The 9,038-nt window shown below is 34.7% G+C and overlaps 1 long non-coding RNA gene across 1 annotated transcript; it reads right to left on the reverse strand.

The window, feature by feature from the left end:
- Window positions 1-3,354: 3,354 nt before the first annotated feature.
- On the reverse strand, window positions 3,355-3,957 carry LOC127149628 (uncharacterized). The gene is made up of 2 exons (XR_007821324.1): window positions 3,819-3,957; window positions 3,355-3,578 (listed from the first exon to the last, which is right to left on the reverse strand). It is a non-coding gene; the product is annotated as an uncharacterized LOC127149628 (long non-coding RNA).
- Between the last annotated feature and the right edge of the window lie 5,081 nt (window positions 3,958-9,038).

Below are 9,038 nucleotides of genomic sequence, written 5' to 3' on the forward strand. Positions count from 1 at the left end.
ATATGTTGGAATAATTTGAATTGTTTGAATAATTTGAATTGTTTGAATTAGGTAAAGAGCGAGAAACCGACAAATATATATAATATAATCATTGGTTATAAGTTTAAGATAGAGCTGTATATTTAAATGTAATTTAAATAATAAAAATATGAATATGGATTCATATTCAGAAGCTCGGAATTGATGGAAATGGTCAAAGTTGTAAAAAGTCAAAATGTTAACTTTTCACTTTAAAAAGTCAAACTTTAACCCGCTTTATATTTAAATGTGATTTGAATTTCAAAAAAATGAATTCGGTTTCATGCTCGAGAGTTTGAAATTAGTCGAGAAGTATAAAATGGTAAAAAGTCAAAATTTTAACTTTTAATTTGCAAAAGTCAAAGTTTGACTTTGACTTGAATGGTCAAATGACCATATTACCCTTGGACTAAAGTTAGTGGGAAAATCCAACATTTTGTTGAATAATCCCACTAACATTTAGTGAGATAGGTGGCTACATGAGATTTAAGCACCTAACCCACTAAGTTCCACTAATTGTTAGTAGAATATTAGGTGTTGAGTTTTTATGAACAAATTAGATGCATTTTCGCATGTAATTTGCTTATAAATAGGTCATTTTTCAAATTTAAAAAACTTTCGGCCATTTTTAATTTTGAATTAAAAAATATTTCGTTTTTCCTTTCTTCTAAAAACTCTCAACCTTAAAATATCCCACCTTCCATTTTCCATCTCTTCCTCATTTTCCTTCACTTAACGAGTCCTACAATCCGGTTCTAAGTCTAAAAAATAGCTGATCAAATCTAATGATGGTCCTTGCTTCGAGTTTCTGAGGAGATTACGAGAAGCGAAAAATTTTCAAATGTATATTTCCGATTAACTCTAATTTCGTTTAAATTAGGGTAGTTGTTGCATGTTAATCTCTAATTAGTTAGATGCAATTAGAATAATTTTTTATCCTTTTTTTTTTTTTTTTGCTGTGCATGTATCGAATTACATCATGGATGTGCTCACAAATGATTCCACTTATGATGACAAGGATCTCTTCCATAATACAATAATGTAACATCTGCTTGTTCAAGGAGATCGTATTGTCATGGCGCGTAGGCATCAATTTCTTCTTCACAAAGAATAGCCAAGCAGGGGCATTTGTGTTGAGGTTCTGTAGAAAAATTGAAGTTTTTGGGTTAATGTTATATCCCACTGAGTCCCCGACCTTGCTATTGTCTTCAATGCGTCTCTCATGTCCTCATGCATTGGGTTCTTGAAAATAACTTGCCCAATCGTGTTACCATCCAATTTATAGAACGTACTGATTTCCTCTGGCCCAAAGTATACTTTTTCATGCTTTACCACTACATAGTTCTCTTTGTCATTGATAAATCCTTTGTAGAACAGATTTACTATATCCACCTTTAACTTAAACACCCCTTCAAATACCTTCTGCCACTTGAATGCGCGGATGGGTGATCCCAAAAACTTGGCAGACCTCTTTACAAGGAAGTAGTCCCTTCTCAATCTTGAAGTATTTACTTATATTTGTAGAGGATAAGGGCTCATTCTTATCGCCCTTCTTCTAGGGTCACATGAGTCTTGGGACATTTCTTCTTCTCTTTTTCTTCTCGCTTCTTGACGAATTGCCTTTCCAAAATGCTTTTCTTAACCTTCACCTTTTTTGTTTTCTTTTAAGGCAACACCATTGCGTCCTCTAGAGGGCTTAATTCATTCAACTCCCTGTCAAAATTCTCAACCAACTCTTTGATTTGAGTTTTCTTCACATTGCCCTTCTCCGTAGAGAGAGGGATTTTCTCAATTTTATTGAGGAGCTTTCCTCGCCGACTCAATTTTACCTCCTTTTTCGTTTTTGTGAGGGCTTTGTCGCCATGTGCTTTGATTTTGATGCGAATGAGGTCTAACACCACCTTCTCCTTTTTCTCTTGAGCCTTCCTCGTGACCCTCTCAAAGTCCGTTTCGACGATAAAAGTGGAGGTTCCTTCTTTGTTTTTCACCTTGTTTCTTTGACTTCTCCCTCTTTTACATATCTTCCTCGTCGTGTTTCTTGCAACCTTCACACTCTTCTTCCTCAATCCTTTCTTTCTTAATTTCCTTTTTTTTTTCTTTTTCTCTTTGTTCATCCTTCTCATTCTTTCGCAATTTAACCATTTCCAACACGGCAACCAAATCTTCATCATCCAGATCTTCATCATCTAAATCTTATCCTTTAATCAGCAATGTCTGCTTTGATGCACTACCCTGCCCCTTCTCACAATCTTCTCCTCGCGTTGAAACTCAGTCTAAGTCAACTGATCCCCCATGGGTTCCTTCAGATTCTTTAAATGCAAGGATGTGACTAGGTCAAGCATGCTCTGATACAAGTCCATCAAGGCGTGCTTGATCTCTGGGATTGTGGGAACGACTAGGGTTTCAGGTCAGATACCTTTTTATGGTGTTGGTTTTTCATTCAGCCATTTCAAATAGGGAGAGATTTAAAGAACACATCGAAAGATGAAAAGAAATTGCACTTGAATCTTGCTGGAAGATTGCTCGAAAATAATGGAAAGCTCTAAGCTCATTTAATCGGTGAATTAGGTAAAGAAGAAAATGAAGGTTTTAAGAGGGTTTTTAAAGGGACTAACTATGGTTTAAATGATGGTTATTGTGCGTGGGTCAAAATGATTACATTTTAAAGTGATGGGACGTCTGACACCATCGTTTGGACTTCCGAGCCGGCTCATCATTTCCCCCTTTTGAACTTTGAAATGAAACGTTATGAATTCCCTAAACTCTAAAAAGCCACTACAAGAATTTGCATTTTTAGTGGCGCACCAAAAACATCACTAAAACGCAAAAACACGTTGCTGAAAGTATTAGCGACGCAAAGCCATTCGTCGCTAGGATTGTCGCTAAATCCACGTCGCTAAAAGTTTTAGCGATGCAGCAATTAAGTGTCGCAAAAGATATACTTTTTAGTGACGTTTCTGCGTTACTAAAAGCTTACTTTTAGTAACGTCGTATGTTATGTCACTAATTATTTTTTATAGTAACGTATGTTATGTCACTAATTATTTTTTATAGTGACGTATTGCACTCACCACTAAAGATGATGTTTTAGTGAAGTAATGTTATTGCTAAAGGTTAATTTAGTACCGTTACAAATATCTTTTACGACGTTTTGCAGTGTGCCACTAAAATTTCCTACATTTTTTTAAAAAGAAACCAATGCTTTTAAAAGTATTTTATTATATAAAAAATAATATTCAATTTACTATATAAACTTGTTATAAAATGTCAAATATAATAATCTTAGGAACTGTCACTAGGTAACATGCGATAACACCAACTTTATCATAAGAAATATATCAAGAAACTTCGATAATTTCATAAAGAGTTACAGTAATGTCAATCTAAGTTACAAGTATGAAGTTACAATTAAGTAGTAAATGGATGTATAAAGTTAGTTCTAAAGTTATAAGTACGAAGTTACATCAAAAGGTTACATTCCTACAACGATCCGGTATCAACCTCAAAATCAATCAACTATAACTGTGCAACACTTGGTTGGATGATATTTGTCTCTCAACCTAAATAGGCAAAAGAAATTGAATTAGGGGGAATAGCAAAAAGGAAAAAAAATCCAGATGTAAAAGACAAGAAGTACCATTCTTCATTTTTGTGAAAAAAAAAAGGCTTTGTTTCTGTGTTGTAATATACTCTGACTTGTATTTTTTATATGTAAAATAAAAAATGAAGTTCAACAAAACTAAAAAGAACAAAACCCATACAATTAGATCAAAGAAATGAAAAGAACATTTAGAACATACATGCGCTAAGCTTCAGCAGGCAGTATCTCATCTTCAAGTTCTTGCATAAATTGCTTGTATGTCATCGAGCCTTCTCTGAAATCACAAATTATCAACATTGCATTCAAAATAAGGTTAAAAGAATGAAGTTAAATAACATATTTCAATGAAATTATGAGACAAAGCAATGTTATACTCCCTATTTACCATAAGGCCAACTCATGACTATTGTTTTTACATATTCATACGATAGAGAAACATTAAAGCCAAGGCATAGAACCAAACTCTCTTGCCAATCATTCATAATAATAGCAACTAGAAACTGCCTAAACCAGTTAACTAGACCAAACATGGCTGAATGGACATTTCCTAAATTTCTGGACAATGTAGAAAACATAATTTTACCTTTAGACAGAAAATTAAAGATGCCAAATATCATAAAATTTTCAAGAGTCAAAAGAAATCAAGAATTAGATATTAAAAGCATCCACATATTTTGGCCATTCATTAAAAAAAAAATCCATTTTCAAGAGATAATAAAAGTTCAGTTGTCACCTCTACTTTAGATTTACTAGATGCAAATATTATATATGAAACTTTATTCAATTTTAAAAGGTGGGACAAATTACATGTTTCAACTTTACTAGTCCCAAATGTTTGGTTGCATAAGAAAGCAAATCATATAGATTCGTCAAAGTACCAAAACCAATTCAAATTTAAAAGAGAGTGGGTGGTGGGTAAACAAAGACTACCTATTCAAAATTTTGTAACAATATAAATGATCTGATTCTTTTATATTCGTAACTATCCATATAGCTCCAATCAAATAAAAATGACAGCCGAAATCAAAAGTTTGTACCACAAATCTGAGAAGAAGGCATGAATTTCTAATGCAAGACTTGCCGATTAGCAAGAGTTGAACAAATAATCACTATAAAATAAACCAAACAGAGGACAAAAGAGTAAGACAAACAAAAAGTAAGAGAAAATGGAATTAACATTCAGTAATCAGGGGTGGGGATGATGTTAACCTTCAGCTTCAGAAGTAGAAATGGTGAAGAGTTGGAAACTGTCCCTTAAAAGTTCAGAAGTAGAGTCGTCTTATTCCATTCCAGTTCCACTGCAGAGAAGAGGTAGATTTTTTGCCCAATCGATGGTAGCAAGTGCCCATGGGGCTGCCTTGAGACATGGCGGGAGAGCAGTAGCTTCGATTCAAACATTACTGAACTTCGTACTACTTCCGGTGACTGAAAGCTCTATTAGAGAGAGGGGGAGAGAAGAAGACTACAATGAAGAAGAAATTTTCGCCACTAAAAGTATTTAATGTTTAGTGACATTATTATTGTGTGTTACTAATTCTTTTAGTGGCGCGAATTAAAAACGCGTTGCTAATAGTAATATTCTGTTACAATTTTTTTTTATGTTGCTATAAACCATCTTTTACTAGCAAAAATTACTTGTGCCACTAAAACTTTGTTATTGAATAATGAATTTATTGTAGTGAGCCCATAGGATTTTTCTATCCGATAAGTTTCACTAGATGACTTTAACATGTTACACTTTATGATATTATTTCCAGCTCTCCCAGTGGTCTTATCATGTAAACCCTATTTTTTTTTTCACCTAACTTGCGTAAAGAAGTGCAATGACCTTTCCCCAACTTGGTCCGAAATATCTAAACTAATAAGCAATAAATATAGCGATAAAAGAAAGAATTAAAATAAAGCAATAAAAGAAAGTAGTAAATACAAAAATTATGCATTTTGTGAAATGGTTAGAGAAAGTGATACGTTACAGAAAGCATATATGCATTCAAATTTCTAAAAGTGGATGTCTGAAGCTTTATTACAAAAATGCTTCTCCTAGTCACCCTAGACGTGTTGTTTGTTTCAGAACGCCTGATCATTTTTAATTCTACAGCATCATGCGATTTGAATATTTTACTACGAGTCCATTCTTTGCAAAATTCTCCATAAAGGAGTTTGACAAGTTTCTCCTATGCTACAGATGATCGTTTGGTCTACTCCTTGCATAGCTAGTGATTACTAGGTCTCTCATTGAGTCTATTGAGCAAACCCATTTTATGACGCCTTAATGACTACCCTCCATAGAAGAGGATGGAAAATTCTCCGCTCTAGGAATTTGAAGGATCTTCTAGGTCTTGCCTTAATCGTATGTGTCAAGGTTCTTCATGATCTCGATGAAAGATGCACTCAATTTCTGGCTCAAGTCTATACTCGCAGACATCTCCAGTGCTAATAAACTCATACGCGTGTTTTTAAGGTAAACACGCAATTCAACACAAATTGAGCATTTTCCTAAAATCAAAGTAAATCATTATATCTAATTTGATTAACAAATTCCCTAGCAACGACGTCAAAAACTTGTTAGAGTTATTTTTACACAATCTCTTCATAGATCGCACACGTAGTGGTTCCACACCTCTCATCCGCTTAGTTATATTTTCGTTGATTTCTTAGTTAAAGGTTCTATTTTTATGCTACTTGCAATGCGAGGAAACAAGGCTACGTGATAAAAGGTTTTAACTTTGCCTCTAGGTGAGGATCATGCTATAAAAGGCACACATCCTTACCATGTCTTGCTACTTCTTCTAACTATGCGTTACGTACAAGTTTTCCTATAGCTTGTCCAGGTGTAAGAGAAGCGAGAGGTTTCCTGGGTAAGCCAGGGTCGAGCACAGAAAACTTCTATCAATCTTAGTTATAATACCTACTTCTAATTTCAAGCGATATAAATCTATACAGTATCAAAGTAAAAGTATGTTAATTCTATTATTTAAACTAATTTGCATTAAGAAAAGTGCAGGAAAGTCTCCGCATTGTAGGCAATTTAGGCCATGCGAGATGCCCTTGATGTGATATAGATCGTTTAATCATCTTCTAATTAAGGCGAACAACCTTTTGACGCCTAAAAACCACACTTGTTCTTCTTTCGGGATACAAATGATAAAGATAAATCATGTGATATACATTTTGGATTTCCTACTTATAAGTATCATAATTTCTCTCTATTTAAAGCGAGCAACCTTTCCGCATCTAAACACCACAGTTGTTCTCCATTAGGGACACAAGTGATAGCCTGAGGTAAAATGTCAGAACATGACGAGTCTTATACTTAAAGAACCCTTATCAAGTACATAACACATACTTAAACTACTTTTAACACTTCAACAAGATAAATAGTAAAGGCATGAGAGAATGACAATGAACAAACATGAATTGTATTGATTAATGTAGGCCTCTCGATCATGAGAATAAGAGTAGTCAAATAATACATTGATGATACAAAAATTGAAAGAAAAGAAATATGTCGAGCCGCAGAATGCATTAGTTTGCACTCCCTAGCTTTTTTACAAGTTAGGGGATTGGTTTGTAAGGTTCTCTCTCTAAGCTCTCACTCAGAAGTTGGCCAATGAAGAGGTGAAGGAAGAGGACTTCTACAGATGGGGAAGGATTTTAAAATGTTCCTTTCGCCAACCCTAGGGAAGGGACCCCTCAAACTTGCTTGTACATGGTGAAGTTGGAGGTACATATAAGCCTATTTAGATGACAAATTAATTACGCTATGTTGCACAGTTGTCCTTCCTGTAAAATTGTCAGCAAAAGTAGTTGTTTCAAGTCACATCAACTGTAACTACCACTCTTGTCTTTTAGCGAATCATCTCGCATGATGTGCTGGCATCCCGCCTCACGATGTAAATCACCAAGCATCTTTTTATGGCAAAGTTCTTGCACGTGTTCTTCTTGCGATTCCCTTCACTTTATCTTTTTCCCATCATGCATATAAAAATCCTTAAAAACATAGTTAATCAAGCTTGGTCACTTATGTAAGCTATATTCTCTTAACATTATAAATTTCCAATAAAAGCTATGTGTTTTGGTATTTTATCTTGCATTTTGACTCCATTGTTTTACCTAAAAGGTCATAATAATTCTATGTCAATCCATTGTTTTACCTACATATATTTCTACAAGTTATTAGAGACTGATAGAATTCTGTCACGCCTCACCCCGTCAGCCATTTCGTGCGACTAGAAGGAGGCGTGTCACCTAGTCACCCAACATGTACCTCTCTGCGAGATAACAAGTCGAACGTCTGCTTCTCTTAGATTTTCTTCGCAATCCTCTCGGATTCAATAGGGGTAATGGGTGAAGAGGTGGTCTCGTGTTCTTTCTCGCATTGTTCCTCTGTTTCCTCCTATTCTCGCCTTGCTTCTTCTTTTTTCTCTTCTTTTTTGTTTCTCTTTCTTTTCTCTTATTCTCTTCTTGTTCCCTCTTCAGTTTTTCTTTCTCTTCCTTATCTACTTTTTCCTTTCTCGCATTCTCCTCCTTTTCCCTTTCTTTTTCTCTCTTTTCATTTTTTGCCTTCCCTTTTTCCTCTTTTTGTTTCTTTTCTCTCTTTTTATGTTTCTTAAACCATTTCCAACAGAGCGTCTAGTTTGTCTTCAGGCAATTGTACTTCTATTCCTTTCATTATCAATGGTTTCAATGTCTCTTCTTCTTTCTTTTCCTTTTCAATCTTGTGCGTCAAAATGTGACTCCTACTAGTTCCTTCAGATTCTTTCGTATGGAATTAAGCTTGGCTTGTTTCGACACAGGGCCATCGAAACAAACTATTTTATTTTCTTCTTGGGACGTACTTGATTTAAGTGTCATATACTCCGTAAGAGCTTGGACTAAAGTTTTCTTTCTAGACACTTGAATAGAAAAAAGAATGAGATGGACAGAATGTAAAAGATGAAGAAAGGGAGAATTACTTGTGATTCGCTGGAAGGGTAGACTGGAGTGCTTAGAGAGCTTCGAAGTTCTTGAGAAATTGCAAATCAAGCATGGTTCAGAGTGTTGTTAGGTGACAGTTAACATTGTGCATTTTAATTGTGACGGGACATTTTGACACCACCGTTTGGGTTTTTAAGGAAACAGGGTAATCATTCCTTTTGATTTGAATTTAAACTTGACGTTTGGTGTTTCCAAAAGCCCTAATTATTCTAGGGGCTCTTCCTTACCCGATAAGCTTCACAAGGAAGATATAACGCATGACGCATTTTGAGCTAAGCCTAACTCACACAATGGTCTTATCACATACGTAACCCTATTATTATCGCTTAATTGTTATGCACAAGAATTCGCAACCTTCTTAACTTGTCAAAATTTTCTACTCTAAAAAGAAAATAAATGAAGCTATAAAGGAAAAATAAAAGAAAGCTATACACAAAATTAA

The sequence above is a fragment of the Cucumis melo genome, chromosome 5 (genome assembly GCF_025177605.1).
Source record: "Cucumis melo cultivar AY chromosome 5, USDA_Cmelo_AY_1.0, whole genome shotgun sequence".
Classification (NCBI taxonomy): domain Eukaryota; kingdom Viridiplantae; phylum Streptophyta; class Magnoliopsida; order Cucurbitales; family Cucurbitaceae; genus Cucumis; species Cucumis melo.